Here is a 23,350-nt window from a genome sequence, read left to right as displayed (position 1 = left end):
GCCGTGATGTCTTCTCCCCAGTCTGCGCTAGGTTGGGCAAGGGAGCGCGGTGCGATGTGGCCCTTCCTTCGCGCCCTAGCCCCGCCGATCGCCAACGCTCGCCGGGGCCGTGCGAAACACCGGTAGGTGTCGCTGTCTCTCTGCCGGACGCGGCCTCCGCGGGCGCTGGAAAGCTGCACCGTCTGGGACACCCCGGCCTGGCTCAGGTCGCCTGGATGACAGGCAGCCGGCCTCGGGCGGCGGCATCCCCCTCCTGATCCCTGCCAACCTTTTCCACTTGGTCTATGCCAGGAGATCAGAAGTGGTCTCCAGCAATCCAAGCTGATGTAAAGGGAAAAATAACCCAAACTGAAACAAAAACAGGTTTAGCCCTCTCTGTGAGCCAATTACTATGAAAACCAGCGAAATAACTGTTCATTTCAAACCTTACTTTACTGATTGCTTGTTTTATGCCAAGTTGTAAACTGATTACCAAAACAGAACAACAGGAAAGCCATCAGAAAAATTTGGCTAATTCTGTTAGTGCTAAAAGCCATAAACATCTTGTGTGTGGAAACTCAACTGCATTGGCTACTTATCCTAAATTGATGTTGAAGTTAATGTTTTGAATGCTCACTAAAATGTCCCTAGTAGAGTTTACTGTACGTCACCCTCTTGGTTTCTAGCTTTCTACCTCTAATCAGGGGAGACATTATTAAACAGAGAGAGATTGGTATGGCTTTGTATTTTTTTTCCAAAGGATGTGTATTATGAGGTATATTCACGCTGGACATGTAAGGACGTCCAAATTATGAATTTCAAGTTTCGGTTATTCTACTTAAAATTGCATGGTTGTAATTTTACAATTTTTCGCTCAAGGGTTTAAATCTTGCGGAAGAAAAAAAAATACGTTTTTCTGTACCTGTATCTCCCTTCTTCTAAACCAATCGATAAATAATGCCAAAACATGTATGTTCACACATAGAACGTATCGGTGCAGATCTGTTTATGTACGGTTTGATTAAAAGATAGATAGAGAGGGCTGAAGAGAGGGAAAAATCTAAGTGTAAAATGTTGAATATTTAGATGATTCTAGCCATTAAAAGCGTTGCAAAAAAAAAAAAAACCAAAAACGAGGGAGTGGATCTATTTCATGTATTTATTTTCAACCTGACATCCTCTCTCATCTGTAACTATCAGCTGTAATGATTACCCTAAATTTGTGTATTATTCTTTTTTGTTCTGTCTGAAATCCGTGAAACCGTCACTTCAGTGGCATTTTGAAATCATATGTGAGTTGTATGCGCCTTTATTTTTAACTTTAAAAGGCTGAGTATTAGGTAACGTTTTGGGGGTATTCATTGTTCATATTCTACCCGTCAAATTAGCCTTAAAGTGGCAAGTGACTGAGGCAAGACAGCTGTCCCCACGATGCCTGTGGCACATGCGGGGGGGGGGGCGGGGGGGGACGGGGGAGGGGCGGACGGGCTGGTGAAGCGGCCCGCGCAGAGCGCTGCCTCTGCAGGAGCCGGTGCTGCTGCCGGCTGCGGGGCTTATTCAAATGTCGCCCGCCGCCTCTGTGATTCGCGGGGACCCAGCCTCCGTATGGTAATACGGGGCGGGGGGGGCAGGTGTGTGGCTGCGGTGACGGGGGTAGAGGCGGAGGGGAGCTGGGGTGGGGGGGCTCAGGCACTGCTCCCGCCGCAGCCCAGCTGGGGCAGAGCACTGGCGGTGGCCCCTTCCGTCCCGTCCCGCCGGGTGCGGTGCCGTCGGGGGCAACGGCGGCGCGCAGCGAGGCGGCGGCGGGGGTAAGCAGCAGCGGCAGCACGGGGAGTGGTGGGGCGTGGGGTCATTGCCCTGCGCCACCGAGGGAGCCGGGGGCAGGGAGGCGGCCAGGGCCGCGTTGCCGCGGGAGATAGTTGCACCGCCACACACTTGTGCCGCGGGCAGAGGGGCGTTATATAACATATCCGTATACCCTCGCTCACCAACACCTACACACACACACACCGCTCTTCCTCTGTGCCGTCTGCTACCTGCGCACACACCCGAACTTGGGCTAGGCACTCACTTCTGTGGGTCTGTCTGCATATGTTACTACAGATCTACAGAGGAGCGCTATTCATGTGTGCTAATTAAAAGCAGTGGAAATAATAGATTTCCTTTGGTGAGCTAAGAGTCCCCAACATCACTCGTAAATGGACACCTGCACACAGATGTGTAGTCCTACAGCTATTCATAAAAATGTGTAAAAAAAGTACTTTCCTATATGAATTATTGCTCTATATGGTAAGGTAAGAACTAACCTAATGGATGATAGTATCTGGTTTTGGGACTTTTTAATGTTTTACGGGTAGCCATCTGACCACTTTTTCTTGGGTGACATATATGAGCACTTTAGTGTAGGGCTTGTAAAACTGGAGATAGAGGTAGCACTGGAAATACCATGGGAGATCCAAAGAAAGTATGTGTGTTGTGAAATAGGCACTGAGTAATACAAATCGAATATGACATTCTGATTTTTATTTAAAGGCAGTCTTGGAGGGGTGGTGATTTTTGCTTTATATGTTTATGCAGGTAAGTCATTCATGGTGTAGCTAATTATCTATGCATGTACTTAGACTTTTTTTAAAGAAAAAATGTGTGTATGTGGACATTGTTCTTATGGAAAAGATTACTCGTTTAAAAAATATTTCTGGAATATAAGAAGAGAGTAATCTGATTTTAATCAGGTTTTAACTACTCACTTTTTAATAAGAATTTCCCCGTTAAGGTAAATCGAAATGAGCTAATATTGTTTTAAAATGTAATTCAAGGCCTGTGGATTTTCAGATAAAGAAAATGTAATTATAATAGCAATATTTTAAAATAACCTTTAAAAACGCCTTTTCAGTTAAGACTTAGGTAGTTGCTTTAAAACTACACATGTTAACATGAATTATAATACATTTAATAATATAGCAGTTAAGACAGAACTCTTTCCTTAGAGAAAGCTCTCCATACCTGGGTCTACAGATTTTAAGATAATATTCTGAAATAAAACATTGCTGAAATCAACAGAGACATAAGTGCGTTTATAGGTCATAATTCTGCAATGAAATATTATAAATTATTTGAATCAGTCCCCATTACACGCATTATCTATATTGCCTTGTACCTTAAAACAGGGGGTTTTTTCATAATATGAAGTTAATTAGGCGATCAAATTTCCAGGTTCGACCTATTGGCATTATAGCTGAACATGGCAATGATACGTGCCTCTCCTCTTAAGACCCAATAAGCATGTTGTGCACCTTTATTTGTTTTATTAGCTTTGTGCATATTTTGTAACCTTATACAAAAAGAAGCAGGGAGGAAATTGCATATAAAGGCACATACACAGCAGAGTCATGCCAAAAGGGGGGGGGGGTTAAAGAAAGGCAGGGAATATCAGAGAAAAAGCGATAGCTTCTAACTTTCGGTTAATTAAAAAAATGCAAATATAGCTTTACGAACGCATCAGTATTAAAAATAATACACGGCGGAACCAACAACAACAACATGAGGAGGAGGAGGAGGAGGAGGATGGCGCAGCGGTGGAACCCTGATTATGTGTAGGGAGACGTCTGGAGCAGCCTACTCTGAGTCGGGCTCTTTTCCGTTCCGCATCGCAGCCGGCCCCGGCCGACGCAAAGCCGGCGCGCCCCAGCCTTCCCATGCCTAATCGATATTTGTTATTTCGGGCTTTTTTGTTGTTGTTTATGATGGAGGGGAGAACGGATTGTTTGCTGCATTAATTGCGATCTTTATTAACAGGGGCGATCGCTCCAGGAATCTTCAGTCTCTTCTCCAAGCAGTAGGATTTGCATATTTTTTTAATGTCCTAATTTCCTTGATGTATGTAAATGTAGCCAGACGTATAGTAAACCTCAAGCTGACGTCAATGAACATGACCTCGTTGTTAAACCTTGAACGTGAAGCGAGGATGGGGGACGTGGCGGGGGCGGGGGCGCAGAGCCGAGCCGAGCCTCATCGGCCCGCGCTGGGCCAGGCCAGGGCAGCGGCCGCAGCGGGGTAGTGGCCGGAACGCCGTTAGGCACGGTCCGCAGCTGCGTTGTCTGCTTGGCTCCGCTCGTTGCTTTGCAACACTGATCAATAAAATAAATATGCCCAATAAAATAAACATTAACAAAAACAGTAACACGGCTCGTCCGCCCTCTCTCCCCGCACGGCGGCAAAACAAAGCCCATCCTCGCGGTGTGCTATCACCGCCCCCGGAAATGCCGCCGCTCCTCTTCATCAGATGATGAGCGGGAAATAGAAAACATCGATCAAGTCGCAAAAAAATCCCCTCCCAATATTGCACGACACACGTAGTGCAGGTAAATAATAATTTCGAATTACTGTATCGGTACAGTGTGAGCGGTTTGGTGTAAGGGATTCGCTGATATCAATGACTATTTAAGGAAGAAGAGGCAGAAAATGGAAAAGTCACTAGGCTGTAGTTCGCTTCTCCAGCCGATCTAATCTGCAAGTCAAAACCACCCTCCTGTCTTTGCACTGATTTCTCCAATTTGGAAAGAGAAGTGGTATTAAAGGGCTCTCGGATATCTGACTGCAGAAAGTTGACTTTGTTGTTGATATCAAGGTAGAAAAGGATAGATGTGAGCAATTTTCTAAAGCTGTCTCCTCTGTATCTTTCCCTACACCCTTTCTCCCTTTAGAAACGCCTCGGTTTATAATGACGTCTGGAGAACTTTTAACGCTAGGGGAGTTTCTACTGGTGAGGCTGTAGAATTAAATGCAATCGATGTTTCGAAAATGAATGGTATTCTTTATTAGGATCTAAGTTTTTTTTTTTCTCATGTTTATTTGTTTGCTGTTTTGTTATGTTCTAGAGCATCTCTCTAGAACTTGACACAGTCACTCTTAGAGCAAATCAGCTGCAAGCTAGCAGCTACACACATGCACACACGTGCTCACACCCACACACACTCACACGCTGCTTCTCTATTCAAACATCTTGACTAAGCTCAAATAGCCAAGCCAGGGAATGGAAACACGAGTGTATTTCTGATTGAGAGACTGATCCAGACTTTTATAAATCCTCTCAGCAGTTTTGTGTAGCTAGGGTTCACCCTGAATTTCGTTAGTTTAGTCTGAGATTGCATTTTTGTTCTTACAGAGTTCTGTTGGTCTGCCTTGTCCCCAGGGGCTGTGTTGTCAGGAGGATCCATGGGTGCTGTGCGCGGCTGGGCTGTGACAGGGGCTGTGAAGGGCCGCGGCCAGGACGGGGTGGCCAGACTGCTGTCCCTGGCAGTGGCTGGAAGGAAATCCGCGCCTCTGCGGACTGACTACCCTCTCTCCCTGGAGCCGCACTCTGGACGGGACTCTTATATGTCATATATATAAAAATATATATGCGACATACACATATGGCATAATATGTATATATGCACATTTTTTAGTATTGCCCCTTCGCCTCCTCCAATCCTCGCCATCCCCCCCCCCCCCGACGCATTCTTCACATATGCTTACACTCCTTGACACTTGCCCACACGGCTACAACACAGCACTCTATGGAAAACACCATGTGCGGATGCCATGCAAAGTCGTCCCAAACAGGGACAGGCTGTCTGGCAGACTCTCAAACCCCTGGCCCTCCCCGAACCTCCTTCGAGGCTCACCCGCTGGCACCGCTGCCCTGCAAACACCCCCGCCAGCCCATCTCCTGCCCACACCAAACGGCGAGCACAATCCCATCGCTGCGTCCTCCCGGGCACATATCATATCCTGCCTCCCTACCTTGCCGTGCACCACCTCCGTCCCTCCGCCCTGCCGTCCGTCCGCCCCTCCTTCCTCCTCCACACACCTCCCGTGGTTAGGCACACCCCAAAACTTCTCCCAATGCACCATGCAGCTCTTTGCCCGGCTCTTGCACCCTAAAAAGAGCTGGCGTTTTCATGGGCGAAATGTTGGTTCTGTGCCACTGGTTTTGAACCTGAAGCGTTGAATGAGAAGGGAAAGAAGGAAAACACAAAACTTTAAGAAAGCCTCCTTCCAGCAATCACTGTGTTGACGAGAGGTCATGCTACAAGTTTCATTATAACAAATTGGAAGGGATTCTTTTTGTTGTTGTTGTTATTATTATTGTTTTATTATTATTGTTGTTGTTGACCGGTTGATCAATTTTGACAAAAGTTACAGAAAATGGTAGTACCTCTCAAAAACAGGACCCAGAAGAAACTCTTCTTCAGAAGTTGGCTGGAGGAAAACACCTCAGAAAAACGCAATCATTTGGTGCTTTTTTTTTTTTTTTTTTTTTTGTTTCCAAAGAAATGTGCGCTTTCCTTCTCTCGGAAAATGTAGCCATTACTCTTTAGACTAAACATTTCTAATTTGTTCCGTCTGTCAAAATGGGACTGTGAGAGGTTTTGGTGTAAATTCATTCTCTCTGGCAACGCATAACATACAATAGGAACGGGAAAAGACCGTGGCCATGGATGAACAAAAGGGCTTCAGTTCATCAGCAACAAAAGCATTGGGAAAATTGGTTGAATTTCAGAGCACGTCCTCCTCAGCAGAGAGGGCTGGACTAGACCTTGGCCAACCTCCCCCCAAAAAATTTATAGAGCCTCACATACAACACCTCACTTTCTACTCTAGGGCTTAGAAAGCAATATGGAAAAAGGAAAAAAAACCCCACATCCTTTTGCCTTTCTTTCCCCCCCCCCCTTTTTTTTTTTTTTATGGAAGCTTTCTAACTATTTTAGAACCAATCATGCAAGAATTACACCATGGAACTAAGCGGCAGTTTTTAATAGAGATGACGAGGGGAAAGATCTGAATTTCTGGAGATAAGAAAGAACCTACTTTCTGTGCTTTAAAGGGGTCTTGACTGTGGTGGGAATCTTTGTTTTCTACTGGAGAGTCACCTAACCATTTAGGTCTGGGGTCAAATCTTTATTTTATAAAGAACAAATGTAAGTATCGCGAGAGGGATATACAGAACCTGAATTTGTTATAAAAGGGAGAGAGCTAAACTTCATTGCACGTCCGCGTTTTCTGATCGAGGGAGTGGGTATATGTGAACCTGAGCTCGGTTAGCAGCTCTGTGTCAGGTTCAAGGATAGGGGCTGTCTTGCCCAGCGTCAGACAAAACAGGTCGTCTTGTAGGGCTCCAGGAACTTCCACTGGCGACCGCGAGGGAAATTTGATTAATTTAAATTAATTTGATTAATTAATTTAAAGTTTTATGAGGTAACACGACGGCTTATATTGGTTAGCTGATTTTGTATGTCTTATGCTAAACTTGTTGGTCTTGTGCGTGATTAGGTGTGGGAACTCTTAATTATCAAGCAGATTGCCAGTAAAAGCAAAGCTATAACGTTTAGGCATGCAGAGAGGAAGCTTTTAAGCAGTAACTGGGTACCTTTTTGAAGGTGTATAGACATAGGAACAATCATTCACTGGGTTTTAAATTAGCATATGGGAACCAAATCCTGTAGACTCTACATTTTCGAGCTGTTTTGTAAAAAAAAAAATGAACTCATGTTTTTGAGATTGCCAACGTGGAGGAGATTATTCACTGTAGTTAATAAATCCTTCTGCCTCTGCTTATTGGGTCACTTCAAGCAAGCAGCCATCACTTACTGGGTTGTCCAAAATGCAGACTGATCAAAATATGCATCCCGTTGAGAGGGGGGATTTAATAAATGTTTAATGAGGTTGTAATTATTCCCATCTTGGCCAGGGCGGTAGGGGCAACTGTGATGTGTCTGTCATAGGCTCAGCTCGACTAAAATGCACACCTTTTGGGAGGGCGAGAAGGAGGGGGAGGCGGCCTGCGCCATTCCGCGGCTCTAGGTGCTGCTGCCCCGGGAGTCCGGGAATGGCTGCTGAGGCACGGCACGGCACAATCCCGACCGCCGCGGGGTCGGGCCTGGGTCCGGGAATAGTTGTTGAGGCACGGTACGGCACAGTCCCGGCCCCCGCGGCGGGCCAGGCCGGGCCACCCGACGCCGGGGCGTAGGCTACCTCCAGCCCTGGCGCGGGTCCTCCGGGGCGCCGGTAGGCAGGGAGCGTAACTGAAGCAACTGCTTCTGTTTTAGTCCTTCCTCTCACCCACCCACCAAACCACCCACCCACCAAGTAGCATACCTCTCCAAGAACAGCTCTAGCCCAGGATTCATGAAATGGGGGAAATAATGTACCATAAAATAGAAGAACACAGTTACTTTGTAAGAAATAAGGTGTTTTTAAACTAGACTGATGTATTCAATATGATGTGATGACAGTGATTAGATTGTTATATTTATTTACACATAAAACTCTTGATATAGTAGCAGTTTTGTAAATACAGACCATGCCTTTCTAATGATCCTGATTTTAGGACATTGGTGATCTGAAAGACATGGAAATTCTATCGGGAAAATACTGTCTTAATGTGTTTTGCATGTTTTGAACTGAAGGGTAGATGGAGCCTCCATCCTTTATTAACTGGCAGCTTACAGTATGGAAATATTATATGTGCCTCTAGCTTTCAGCATCTCTATTCAGCAGTCCCAGATATTCTTAAACTTTTTTTTTATCATAGGTCTCCACAGATAATTATGGAATTTGTTTTTATTGTTCATAATTATGTCCTGTAAATATTAATTACCACATTTAACCCTGCAGATACCGGAGTACATTACTCGTATCTGGTTTATGTCATATTAAATCACCTGCAGGAAATGTGGCTAGTTATTTCCCTGTTTGATCTAGAGTCAAGCACTAGTTTATTCAATGATCTCCAAATGCTGATATACATAGCACCTCCTGAACACACATGCATTTATCTGTTTACATACATTTCATGAACAACAACAGTGAAATTGTTGAAATTATGATCCTTTGCCTTTTTTTGTGGCTGTTTTTCAGATTTAATCAGTGCAGGAAGACCACAGGAAATGTCAATCACAACAAGAAATGGTATTTTTATTTTTTTGTTTAATAATAGAAGTCAGATGATAGAACATGTTCTTTAACAGCACGCAGTGTATCCATGTGAAATTACTGTGTGGTTTTCTTTTTTTCCCCAAGATTTTGAATTCTCAGTAGTCTGCCTTTTCTTATTTTGTAATTTGGATTTGTATTATATATCCCTTTGCATACCATATGTTCAACATAACAGAAATATAATCTGCGGTTGCCTGTAAAATTAAATTGTGGTCACAAAAGAAATGATAAGACACTTTTATTAGAAGGCAAGCCAGTCAAGTGACTTACCTGGCTGAAAGGAAACAGATATTATGCGGGAAATACTTGCCTGGATTGTATTGGTGTGACATGTTTTACATTTATGTGAATTTTGTTCTAATTTAGTATGAAAAGAGGATTCATATAATGTTATACAGTTATGTACTTCATAGTTTAATTGGGTTTCATATGTGTATTCCATACAGAAGATGGGGATACTGGCATTGGAACAAGACTCTGTAATAATTAGAGAATCATAAGTATTCCTCTTTAAAGTAAATAGAGACTGTTTATTCTTAAAAAATACATGAAGGATGTTTCTTCTTTACATCACAGCCATCTGGAGACCTAGAAAAAGATTAGAAAACAAACATGGCAATCACATACCAATTTAAAGGCCATTAATGGGAATTTATTAGGGAGGAAGGAGGAAAAAATAAATGTTTGGATTCCATATCTTCCAATATGCAGATCATTCTAAAGTGATTTTGGAAAAAATTAACAACTACTGTATAGATTTGTGTGTGTGTGTGTGATATTCATGATAAGCAAATATTTTTGTGCAGTCTTATTGGGCCCCCATCAATTTCAGGGCACTACTAGATGACTGAAAGTTAGAAAGTGTAATTGACAATATGGCTAATGAACAGCTAGGTTATAATTGTCATCTCAATGCTTTCTGAGGCTCCAGTGATTAATCAACAAAATGTGACAGGTGTATTGCAGTTACTTCTTAAGTCGGTGTGTGAGTAAGGTGGTCTTGAGAAAAGAGCTTGATGTTTTAAAGGCATATTTTACATCTTCAAAACATACTAATTTACAATAAAATGTCTTGCATTTAACTGCAAATCCTGTAACATGGTGATATGCTTTAATGCACACATTAATGTGTACATGTGTCTGTGTTAATATGTATTATATATAGAAATATCTGTGTAAGCGTAGACATACACATACACACACAAGGAATACCTGAATTTTCATGCCTCTGACAATGTAATGCATACATCCACAATCCTACTGTAACACATGCCTAACCACTAATACTGCTGCCTCTAGCTATTGCAAGAAAAAACATCTAACTGCCAATTCAGAGAAGCTCATTAGAATTTTACATAATATCAAAATGATCATGAGCTTTTAGATATATCAGATGTCTAATTGTCATCCTCGTTGTGCTTGAATAGCCTGAGAAGTAATGAAGAAGCACAGTAATGAATAGTACAATGTTATAAGAATTTTATGCCAGACTCTATAATCTCAAAAGAGCACTGGCACAATTAGCTCATACGTCTCATATATACCAAGCACTAGTGGCAAATTGTAGTGTTTCTATATACCAGAGTATCTAACATATATTTAAAAAAATAATGCTCTATTTCAGAGGATGATAATCTGAAAGCACAAATGAACAGCCTCATTAGTAATATCACTACTGAATTCAGGATTTGGCACATTAGTAATGCTTATGTGTTACTTCTTGGTGGCAGTATTAATTTTGGGCCTTGTCTGATAAATTATATTGCTTTCCCATTTTCATGATTTTGTAATATTAATCTATGACAAAAAATGGACTGGTTTATATGATTGAAATTTTACAGTGTAAACACATATTATATATATTTAAATGAAAACACCTATACACACATGTACTTAGTCTTACACATGTATATATGGTTCCCCTGTGTGCATACAAGCACACACATGCTTTATTATGTGAGCAGGCTATACAGTCAGTACAGAACAACAAGAATTTCAGTTTAACTCCATGCATTTAAATATTTCCCCTTAAAAATAGCAACAATGCAAACAGTTTAATTTACAAAGAAATCTATTTAAATTCAGTGAGATGTATTCCCTATAACTGTACAGGAACATAAATAATGATGTATTATGTTTTATTTACACCTTAAAAGTCTAGTAGAAGCATGAATTTTAAGTAATAATTCCTTTAGAAGTGCAGAGCAGTCCATATTCTGTCTGTGCTGATTTTTTCAATATGCATCTTATACCAACCACAGCATGTATGAGCTGTTGAAGTACATTTATTAATTTCAACAGTAAATATTGTAGATCTCAGTATGGAGATCTCAGACCTTTATTGTTTGCAATTCAGACTTCGAAAAATTCTGTACAGATTATAATGTTAAATATTTCAAAGTATAATGTGGGTGAGGGGTGAATTGGGAGACTTAAATCCTAAAACTATTCATAATGTATTCTAACAGTTTAGAAAGACTTGCCTTCATCGATTTCTTGAGTAATTTAAGAAAGCATTTCTTCACTCTAAGTACGAGGTTAATAAAAATAAACAATAAATCAGCATTTTTATTAAGGCGTTTCACCATTTGCTGCAATGTTCACCTGTGTTGCATTCTAACCCACACACTCCACCCCACACACACTGGGAAATGGGGACAGAGAGAAAGAGAGAGAATAGATGCTATAGAATACACTGGAGACAAGCTGGAGCCTACTGCTAGCAGAATTATGAATAAGCATATAGAGGAAAATGCGTTGCACAGTCGTCCCGGTGTAAATACCTGCAAATCACTGTAGACACAAAACATGACCGAGCTGTGTAGCCATTAAAAAAAACATCACAGCAGGGCAAATTGTTAATGTAATTACACATCGACTCACTGCATAACACAGATCTGATCCCCAGTCTCAGAAAGCAAGGCCCTACTTTAAGCTATAGCGAAGTGCCTCACATCTCTCTGCACAAGCAGAGGCTGCCAAAAGAGAAATGCAGGCAAAGATGTTCTGCAGATCTGAAACGCTTTTATCTATCCTTAGTGAGAGAATTCTTCCAGTCTTTGCATATTAGAGCGGTCTACGACAGCAAGAAGGAAGGTAAAGGCGGCAGATAGATTTTCCTGCAGTCGGGAGCAGTTGAGGAGGCAATGGTGGGCTTAGTCCCGGGCTGCCGCCACTGCCGCTGGCAGGGGCAGATCGCTGATCACTCATGCATATCAATAACCGTGTATACTCTAAATTTCTCATTACATCATCATTACCTTGGTCTCCCGCGGTCCAGGACCTCTGACCTTGCCGGGCTGGTCCACATTTTGGTACTGAAAGCCCTCCAATGATGCCCCTTTTCTCCTTTCATACTGGGGGCAGCAGCAAGCTAGCAAGACTGCATCTTCTTCCCAGCTCTAGGAGCCTTGAGAAAGCGAGTATCTCCCCCCCTTAAAACACACATACATGCAAGATATTTGCAATCAAGATGCCACCATTTGGTAAAAAGCTCTATACCATGCATAATCTAAAAGGATCAGGAGCTGGATCCTCGAATCATCTTGTCACTTTCCACTGAAACGGGATTTTTTTTCCTACCGGATCTTCGAATCATTCCTCCTTACGCTGTGCTGGAAATTGTCGATGGCTTTACATCTTTACAGAGTGTAAAGAGTCTTTCGTGAGACTGAAGCAATTTACAATGCAAATAGAGGCTTGTGAAGGGATGGATGCTTTTCAGTCTTATCACAGCTTGATGCATCTTAATAGCTGGGTTTATTTTCTGATATTAGCAGATGAATTGTTGGCTATCGCTGCTGGAAATTACTGGCTGAAAGAAAAAGTTCGGAATAAACTTTGAAGGCAACAGATCTCTTCGGGATGTTATTAGCTGCACACGCGCACACACACATATCAGGTCACAACTGCATAAAAGCATGACTATTTTAAAGCAGCACTAGTACTCTTGAAGGAAACTACAGGTCTATCAGAAAAAAAAATCTGGATTCTAGCAAGGGAAAAAAAGCAGCTTTGAGGGAAGCGAGTTGTTATCTTTGGTTATCTAGCTGTATGAGTGTTTTGGTCTTCATAAAGCTAGATAACCGAAAGTAAAAACTCCTTCGAGATCATCGTACACCGTGTGAAAATGAAAGACTACTGCAAGAGACAGTAAAAAAACCCCGAGAAAGGTCAGGAGTGCTTATTGAATCTAACATTTTTACAGCTAAAGGTGGGAGTGGAGGGAATTCAATGGCATACTTAGTCCAAAATATGAAGTTGTCAAGTGCTAAATGCTGCAACGAGGAAATGGTACTGATGGTAAACAGTGCATGTGCAACTATTGCTGTTAAATAAATAAAGAGAAACCCAGACCAGTTAATGTTTAACCGGGCTGAGATGATTTTTTTTTTTTTTTAGAAAACTATTTTGAAATGTCGTTTCATTTTGCAAAATGATTCATTGCAATGAAATGGCTTTAAAAATAAAGTTGGTAGTTGGTTAGGATGTAGATGATGATTGTTGTTGTTGGTGATGATATAGTGTGGACTGAACTGGAAAAAAAAATCAGTCTGCATTCATCTTAGACAAAGCATTGTGGTGTTTATTTCAAATAATATGAAACCAGGCTTTCAAAAAAGTTTACGCTGAAGTGTAGGCAACCTTAGCAATTTATATCTACTGAGAACTCAGTGGAGCTGTACAAGGATGAAAAAAGTGATGGCTGATTTTTATTCTTCTATTCAAAATGCGAGCACAGATGCTTCTCTGTTCCGATAAGGTTTCCTTGAGGAGGCTATTGAAGCAGAAAGACATGATGGAGACAAGATCGCCTCCCCCCCTTGTCAAAGTGTTAAAAATGTTCTGTGTCTTACTCTGCGCCTAGCATTGGAAATGAAAGTGAAATTTACTCCAAAAATCCACGTGTGCACCTCCTCTCTTTTTGTTTCAGGATGATCAGATCTATCCAGGAAACAGCTCTGGCATCCCAAACTGAAATAATTAGGACGTATATAGACCTGACAGAAATGGAAAGGGGGTGGGGAAGCTGACGGTCTGTCTTGCCTAATTGATTCCGTAAAACGGCGTGCAGGAGATGTGAACGGCTGGGCGCTCCCATTCCCACGCTCGGGGCAAGTGGCAATTCCATGCCCCGGCAGCCCGTGACAGACAGCCCTGCTGGGGGCTGGAGGATAAAAAAACCCCCATCAAGTGCACTATACCATACTCATCTCCATCGCCTCCGTAAGTGGAGGAATTTCCCACCCATAGCCATCTGCAGGCTCCTAAGTGAGAACACCAGCTGCTCTGTGGCTGCACGCTGTCTCTTTCTGTTAATTCTGCAACCTCGGTACAAGCTCCTCGGGAGCAAGTTTCACTTTTCTTCCGTGGCCCAAGTCTCACAGATGATTCAGGAGAGGCAAGACAGAGGCAAGGCAACCCGGAAGGTGCATCTATGGAGACTGTCTCTCTCTTCCCTGATGGAAAAAATAGCAAACGTCATGTGTTGACCTTGCAAACTTCTCATGTTTTTTAATAAACACATGTTTGGATGCTATTCATCTTCATAATTATTGCAGTTTAGGCACCTTTTACAGTGAAATTGAGCAGGATTAATTTTTACGGGTAACATTTTCCTTTGGACTTGACCTAAACATCTTTCCAGAGGCACGCTAGCGTATAATATCGCCTTAGAAATTGAAAATCTTTAAGGTAGATTAAAATAAGATCAGAGATAAAGGAACAACTCTCAACCTTCTTCATAAACCAAAAGGCTAACCTTGTACAGGCTGTTTGTTTGTTTGTTTGTTTTGTGTTTTTGGTGTGGTTTTTTTCAGTTTTTACTTCGGAATAGGACGGCTCACATAAAATATTGTTTGGGGGTTTATAATGGAAGTATTTATCTCTACGTCACATACTCTGAGAGGAAGGAAGCAGAGAACCATCAGTCAGGTCCTAGAAACACCACATGTAATGTTGATTTAAAATAAAGAATTAGCCTCCAAAGTAATCTCATCTTCCCTGTAGTTCCAAATATATTCTACAGGATTTTCAGTCTAAAGGGCTTACTCGGTGGCTTTTTTACTGAGATTCGGCTAGTATCCCAGCCAAACTGTATTTACATAAATTCCCACTTTAGCTGCTGTACACGTGCCAAAGTTTTACTACTGTAGTGACCGATGAGAAGCCCCTTGTTTATTTACACTTGAAGCACTGTTTGTGCGAGCAATCTTTCATTGTTGAGTGCCTGTATGCCTTTCATTTACTGCGTGTTCAGGGGTGCTATTTACCTAGAGCCATTGTCCACTACAATTAACATTTACATTGCAAAGTATGTGGTTTTCTTTCTCAGAGAGCTTCAATTAAGGCAATAAGCTGTTTTCTGGGGAAACCTATTGTTTACTTAGGCATTCAATGGAGTCAATTTACTTAAGCTTTTGCTTGCGGCTTGGTCTTTTATGTAAATTTGTTAAGAAAAACACCCAGGAAAAATACCAATATTATAATCGTGTTAGTCATTGTAATATTAAATTGATTTGTACCTTATTGACATTACATGACTACCAATTAATAAAATACATTTAATATTTTTATATATATATTTAGAAGCAAAATGCACCATTTCTTCCCCCTTTTGTCCTGCAAATCTGACTTGAGAAAAGAGAGCATGTTAAAATGTAGTAGCGTACCCAAGTTTATGCTTGCCTCACGTAGCAAATAATATATAAAATTATCTATCTGTAAAATGCTGTTTCCTTAAAACTTGTAAAAAAATCAAACAGTATGCAGCTTTAAATAAAAGGAAGTGTCAATATCAGTTGAGTAGTCCTTTGAAGGCTAGTTTTAGCACTGGGAAAAAGACAGATCAAGTTTATTTAGCATACTCCTCCAATGGAAAACAGTTGGAGTGAAGCTGTAGGTTGCATGAGTATGCATGTTAACTAGTAGGAACCCAGGCTTATTCTTTGTGAAAAGGGAGCAGCAGATTGCTGTGCAAGGCCAATGTTAAAAAGGCAGCTGAATTTAATGCCATCTGGAAGTAAAGATCCCTTCACAACTTTCTCACACCCTCAGACAAAACTAGTATCTCTTGTTCTGGGCCCTTGTCTATGCAACTATACAATACTGAGTCATTATACTTTTGCTGAGAGAAAATTTGAGAACACAATATGGGTAACCAGTGAATGACCCAATTTCATTGTGCCTGCTTAAGTCAATTGGAATCTAGGTCTAGAGCTATGAATGGCAGTATTGTTTTCCTCACCAGGGCTGTACTAAATGTCAGCACAGTGTAAAGAAAAACTTGAAATCCGCAAATAACTTACCAGGTCTCAATTATAATATTTTCCCACACTAGAACTAATATCATTGCTGAGGTCTACAATGCCCAAAATGCAAAAAGAATCAGAGAAAAATGAATTCATTTGCAAGTTATTTTAGTCAGATAAACTTTTTAATTTTCTTATGGGAACTTGAATTCAGCATGTAGAGCTGGCTTATCATTTCCTGAGAAGTTCAAGTTACAAACCTGCTTCGCATGTAATTAAGAAAATAATCTGCGTCAGCAAGCTTGTATCTTGCAACTATTCCAACTCTCTAGCTTGGGACTGATAAAACATAAATAAGTGTACTCCATATTACACGGGTTGCTTCTGAGTTGAGCCTAGGGAAAGATTTCCCATTGAGTATTTAGAAGAAATAAGGTTGAAACTGATTAACAAAATAACGGGTAATATATTTCTGTAATTGTTGATGAAATCTATTAATACATCTCAGTGTAGATCCAGGTATCAGAAGAAACACTTCCACTTCTCTCAGTTTTTATTAACTTTTTTTCACTTGATAATAGTTTCTATTATAAGTGCTATTCAGTTTAGTCCTCTAGCATTCATATATCAATTGCATTGTTCACAATGCAGACTAAGAAAAAGAAACAGTCCAAATGCATTGCAAAGAGTTAATTATATATTTTATTAGAGCACCTGTGTGTTTAATCTAATTGACTGTGATTTTGTTAGTTTCATAAAATGTCATACAGTTCTTAGCACAAAACTGCAAAGCAATGAGTAACTACACTTTGGATGAATAATACATCTGTGCCAACCACATTACCTAGTACATTTCTAAGCAGGAACAATATCTGCAGCATTTGAGATTTGTAATTCTATTGTGTAATACTCACAGAGAGACCACTCAGAGTGGCTTGTGAAAAGTTAATGTTAGAAAAGTTGTATTTTCTTAATTTCTTATGCAATAAATTGTAAACTAAGAACAATAACAGCAATTAGAATAATCCAGACTTGAAGTACAAAGGGCAGGATGACACTAGTGTCCATTTAAATTCCATTCGTGGCAGGTAGAAAGAAAAGTCAAAACTCTGTAAACCTTCTGTAAGCCTTAGTGCTAGTAGGGCTGTTGCACTGACAGTAATGAAAGCTGAGTATTGTACAAAATGTGGCAGTTAGGGAAACTATATTTACCAGTCCAGAAATGGGTTGTACGAATGGACATATTCATGAGTGCATCTACCCCTTCCTAAAGTTGCCATTAATATGCATTAACATAGAAATTAATTTTTTGTTTCAATTAAAATTGAAATATTTCCATTTCAATATTTGAAATATTTCATTTTACAAAAAAATTAAGTGTGCTGTCTTTTAGGGCAGATTCCTGTGTGAATTAGAAGTTGTTTTCTCATTTCTGTTGACTAGCTCCAGAAGGGAGAGTGAAGTAGCAGTCCCACAGAGACACAATGAAAAAGTCCATTTAGATTTTTAAAATGCACATCACTTTCATAGATTGCACACCCTGGGATGAACACATTAATTAGCCCTTACCTCCTTCGTTATTTTAATTTAGAGGAAAGAAAATGCCAGACTTCTGACAATTAAATTTCCTCACTAAATGGTAAATGCATGAGATAAAAATGAATACTTTTTTTTTGGAACTTTCTGGGAGGGAATGGGAAAGGAGGAGAAAGGAACCCTTTGGCTTTGCAGTTGTCTACTAACAATAAACTATTTTGTTCTTCTTGAACCTGCCACATGTATTTAGCTATATACATATGTATATGTGTATGTATGTATAGACCTATACATTTATAGTGTATGGTGTAAAGCAGGTGTGAAGATTACCTGCAAGGGCTGGAGTCTAATCTGGATGAAATTGTGCTATTAGCTTTTCTGGGAGCATGATCCAGTCTCATACCAGAGTGTTGTCTAGCAGATTTATATACATACGTATAGTAGGAGAAAGGAAGGGGAGTGGGGTGTTCAGTCTGTGTCATTAAAGGTAATGCAATTCCCCCCCTAATTCAATATGATTAAGATTAAGCTATTAATGAGCCAGATCTTGCAGTTCTTGTTCTTAGAACTGCCACTGAAAGAAAGATTGGATTCATGGTCGCCCACTCCCATATGTGTTGAAGACAGTATGATTTGCTTTTGTATCACGTGGAGAATAGGTCAATAAAATAGCTATCATTAGTCTTCATAGATTTGGGTCTTGATCTTGTGTCATATCTGACAGTATTAATTGGGGAAATCTATTATTAACGTGTAGCTTGACAGGCAAGGGGCTCTGGCCCCATTCCCCCAATCTGTTGTCTACAGCGGACAACCATATGGGGCAAGGGAGAAGAAAGATTCTTTGGGACCCCAATGAAGGAAAGGCCTCGTGCTTTGGCCCTGTAGAGTCCATGCTTAAGGGTTCTCTTCTAGAAAATGAAGAAGCTGAGGGCAGCGCTGGCAGGGGACCTATGCCTGCCACCTTCCCATCCCAGCTCACCTAGCATGGGGCCGGGCCACCCTTGGCAAGCTTGAGGGTTACCCAGGCCACTGGCCTCCTGGGGGGGGCACTTCACCCTTAACAGCTTTTCCAACTGAATTCAAATGGAGATGAGCCAAAACCTTGTTGTTTGAACCGTTTGCTGCCCTGGTCTCCTCAGCCTGCAGTGAGGAACTTGCAGGAGGCACCTCCGCAGGACTGAAGACAACCTCCACGACCTCCCACCACCAAGGGCAGCTGCTATGACGAGATGGCAGTCCGCTACCGGTGGAGCGCTATGCAACTCCTGCAACTGGGGCACTGATTAGTGTTTCCCGGGAGACCAGCAGCCACAGCAGGGCTCTCCCAGGCACTGCTGGGCTAGGTTAGTCGTGCCGGGGATCACCCTCCCTCATGCCCCCGTGGCTGCTGACCTTTTTTCCCACCACAGTCTTATATACAGTTACCTGCATATGTGTTTAGCTTATACAGAACCATAGAATCATTAAGGTTGGAAAAGACCTCTGAGATCATCAAGTCCAATCATCAACCCAACACCACCATGCCTACTTAAACCACATCCCAAAGTGCCACATCTACACATTTTTTGAACACCTCCAGGGATGGGGACTCCACCACCTCCCTGGGCAGCCTGTTTCAATGCCTGACCACTCTTTCAGTAAAGAAATTTTTCCTAATATCCAATCTAAACCGCCCCTGATGCAACTTGAGGCCATTGCCTCTCGTCCTATTGCTAGTTACCTGGGAGAAGAGACCAACACCTGCCTCACTGCAACCTCCTTTCAGGTAGTTGTAGAGCGCGATAAGGTCTCCCCTCAGCCTCCTCTTCTCCACGCTAAACAGCCCCAGCTCCCTCAGCTGCTCCTCATAAGACTTGTTCTCCAGATCCTTCACCAGCTTTGTTGCCCTTCTCTGGACACGCTCCAGCACCTCAATGTCCTTCGTGTAGTGAGGGGCCCAAAACCGAACACAGTACTTGAGGTGTGGCCTCACCAGTGCCGAGTACAGGGGCACGATCACCTCCCTGCTCCTGCTGGCCACACTATTCCTGATACAAGCCAGGATGCCGTTGGCCTCCTTGGCCACCTGGGCACACTGCTGGCTCATGTTCAGCCGGCTGTCGACCAACACCCCAAGGTCCTTTTCTGCCGGGCAGCTTTCCAGCCACTCCTCCCCAAGCCTGCAGCGTTGCATGGGGCTATTGTGTCCCAAGTGCAGGACCTGGCGTTTGGCTTTGTTGAACCTCATACAATTGGCCTTGGCCCGTCGATCCAGCCTGTCCAGATCCCTCTGCAGAGCCTTCCTACCCTCCAGCAGATCGACACTCCCACCCAACTTGGTGTCATGTGGAAACTTACTGAGGGAGCACTCGATCCCCTCATCCAGATCATTGATAAAGATATTAAACAAGACGGGCCCCAATACTGAGCCCTGGGTAACACCACTAGTGACATATATATATACACACACGCTTGCTTATATATAGTTATGTATGCTTGTAATAATAATTTAGGTTCTTCTATCTGCTGGGCTACAAAGTATGCATTATTAATTACAACTATTAATTGTTGTTAGTGATTATTATGAATTAGCACTTCCTTTACTAAGAAGTAGTTGTTTGTGTCCGCAGGCTCACATGAACAATCTATAAAAGCAGTGAGTTCTCTCCCACCAGGTATCATATTGCAAAGTAATTGAGTTATCATTATACTAATTTGTCATTATGTCAAGTGCTTTCATTTGCGTGTGGAAAGGTCCTCCTGTGAATAAAGTGAAAACTCTCCAGGGCTGTCTCGTGGCCTCTTGCCTGGCACACCCCGGCTGCGAGGACCACGCGAACAGCGTGCTGAGGGAGACACTGGCATCCGTTAACGGTTCTGGTGTGCCTTTGTGCAAATTTGCATCATCACAACACGGCGATGGGGGGGGGGGGCTGGGAGCAACTCCCTGCCCCCCTTCCCTCCTTGCGCCTCAGGAAAGCCTCCCCGGCCGTGGAGAGTTACCTCCTGACCAGCATGTTGTTGGAAGGTTGAGCTCTTCCCTCTCGGTAGAAAGAAGTTGAGGAGAGGTTGTTTATAAAAAAATTATGGGTCTTAAGTACTTACTAAAGCCAGTTAATATCATCATGCATGGACGTTTAAACTTCTTGTAAATTCCAGAAAGGATTAGAGAGAAATCATGCTGTGCGCAGCTAATGATACCATCTTAACTCTTCAATTCTTTAAGGTGGAGCTAAATCCACCTTGGTAGGGCTCATGGCCACTTTCCTTTTTGCCTGCATGGAGGCCAAGGAAGACAAGGAGTAAGGGCAAGTACGATACAAGGACACCTTGGTCAGACAAGGACACTCCTCCTCAGTTCCAGCTGCCCGCTATTGCCTTTTCTAGTTCCATGCCCTATCAGCAGTCAGGGTAAAGCTGTGTTTCTATAAATGCACCTTAATGACTAATGTTGCCTCCCCAGCATCAAGGCCTTGCTAATTTTTTTCTTTCATAGGTAAACAGAAGCAGTTCCAACAGATCTCAGAATTGCTCTTTCCTAGGGCTCTGCCATAGGCTGACAATGAGGGCTAATTTTTCCACGCTAGACTGTTTTGCTTTAATTAACTCCAAGGCAATATTTGATACAATGGAAATGCTGCTGATTCTTCACTGCATCAGTAATAGATTTCCGACGTCTTATAAGAAGTAGCATTTTGAAAACGATTTTTTGCTACCCCAGTCGTTTGTAGTGTTATTCAATTTTATATCTATAACCTCTTGCCTTTGATTTTTTTTTTGCATCTGGGCTACTCCTAAATAGAGGTATTTGTGTAGAATGGTAAACACACATGTATGTAATGTAGACATAATCACGGGATGCATAGAGTTCAGGGCAAGATCGGGGTTATTCCTTCAGGTGTAGGTGATTTCTTGCCTGTTGTGAGAATGTCTTTTTCAGTTCCTTGAGCTCTTACAAAAATCTGAGGCATGTAACACTGGAAGGTAATGATGAACTGATATTTATTCACTTATCCTAAATACTGATTATTTAAATATCTATGCTAAAGTGCAATGTGATAAGAACACAGGTCGTATTCATTTGCTTAATGTTTTGTAGACTATTATGGCTTTGATGATGCTGAAAACCATGTGAGTAAGTTTACAGCAGTGAGCAGGATCACCAGCCTCCTCTGATACAGAAACTAAGGAAACTGCCAATATGAAAGATTTAGGTAAGGAACCACCTTCTGTTTAGCCTTTCCACTTCCAGTTTGGAGAAAATAGAAACTAGGTCAAAATGCACTTCATAAATTAATTACTATGAGAAATGATCAGTAGTTTGTCTTCTTTAAAGTCTAAGAACAGTTGTTTGGGAAAAATAAATGTCCCATGCTTTGGGTCAAACCTTGGTCAGTCTGTCTTTGGACTTGAATAGTACCAGCATTTGGCCCTTTGTAAAGAACCTGTATGGTCTGATCAGGATCATTTTAATTCCAAAATAAATTATGTGCAAAGACAAAGTGGCATACAGTTGTTTTTTAAAATCAGAATTTTTAAGAGACATCTTTTCAAATAAGTTACATTTATTCTGTTAATAATGTCAGTTCTCTGAAAGGGACATTAACATAAAAATACTCTGCTGTCATTGTCATGTAGAATATCATCTTTAGGAAACAAGAGTTTGGGGTGTTATAAAATATTATCATTATCATGATAATATCGGTAATAGTTTAATGTAATTGGAATTTAACACAATATCCTTGTATGAGAAAGCTGAAATCAGTAACAGAAAACCTGCACAACAAGGACAGAATGTACATGTGTGATTTCCTCTCACCTAACTCAGCAGCAGTTGTGGTACATCAAAAAATGTAAAATTAGGACTCTTTTGTATAAATATAAATTATTGTCTTTAGTTGTTTTCTGTCACAGAAAGCAATTTCTATTGAAGCACTGTAGAATTCTCTGTAGGTGCATAGAAAAGTATAACTGAAATGGAACTAGAGCTAATTCTTCACTGATTTTTCTGTATTAAATATTTGCTTCAAAAAAGACCATTAAAACCTCCTTTTCTATGGCTGTAACTGATGTAAGCATACATTACACAGGTTACTGTTTAGTTGAGTACTGAGGATTTTATGAGGTGCCAATAATTTACCAGTAGCCATAAATATACTGTTGGAAAGATATGAATATTAATTTCATATCTTCCTCTAAATCTACATAATTCTCAAATGGCATAAATTAGCTTCATATGACAGCTGTGTAGATTCTCAGCACAAGACATGGACCTGTTGGAGTGGGTCCAGAGGAGGGCCACCAAAATGATCCAAGGGCTGGAACACCTCTCCTGTGAAGAAAGGCTGAGAGACCTGGGGTTGTTGAGCCTGGAGAAGAGAAGGTTCCACTGAGACCTTTCCAATACTTAAAGGGCGGCTTATAAGAAAGATGGAGAGAGACTTTTTGCCAGGGCCTGTAGTGACAGGACAAGGTGCATTCATTTTAAACTAAGAGGGTAGATTTAGATTAGATATAAGGAAGAAATTCTTTCCACTGAGAGCGGTGAGACACTGGAACGGGTTGCCTAGAGAAGCTGTGGATGCCCCATTGCTGAAATGTTCAAGGTCAGGTTGGATGGGGTT

The 23,350-nt window shown here is 41.6% G+C and overlaps 2 long non-coding RNA genes across 2 annotated transcripts; one reads left to right on the top strand and one right to left on the bottom strand.

Annotated features, from left to right (window-relative positions):
• Nucleotides 1-1,502: 1,502 nt before the first annotated feature.
• On the top strand, nucleotides 1,503-9,502 carry LOC142365659 (uncharacterized). Its single transcript, XR_012766530.1, has 2 exons — nucleotides 1,503-1,587; nucleotides 5,171-9,502. It is a non-coding gene; the product is annotated as an uncharacterized LOC142365659 (long non-coding RNA).
• On the bottom strand, nucleotides 9,384-12,633 carry LOC142365658 (uncharacterized). The gene is made up of 3 exons (XR_012766529.1): nucleotides 12,541-12,633; nucleotides 12,219-12,392; nucleotides 9,384-9,546 (listed from the first exon to the last, which is right to left on the bottom strand). It is a non-coding gene; the product is annotated as an uncharacterized LOC142365658 (long non-coding RNA).
• Nucleotides 12,634-23,350: the final 10,717 nt, after the last annotated feature.

The sequence above is a fragment of the Opisthocomus hoazin genome, chromosome W (genome assembly GCF_030867145.1).
Source record: "Opisthocomus hoazin isolate bOpiHoa1 chromosome W, bOpiHoa1.hap1, whole genome shotgun sequence".
NCBI classification, from domain to species: domain Eukaryota; kingdom Metazoa; phylum Chordata; class Aves; order Opisthocomiformes; family Opisthocomidae; genus Opisthocomus; species Opisthocomus hoazin.
Note: the sequence above shows the minus strand (reverse complement) of the source record. Positions and strands in the feature narration are given on the sequence as shown.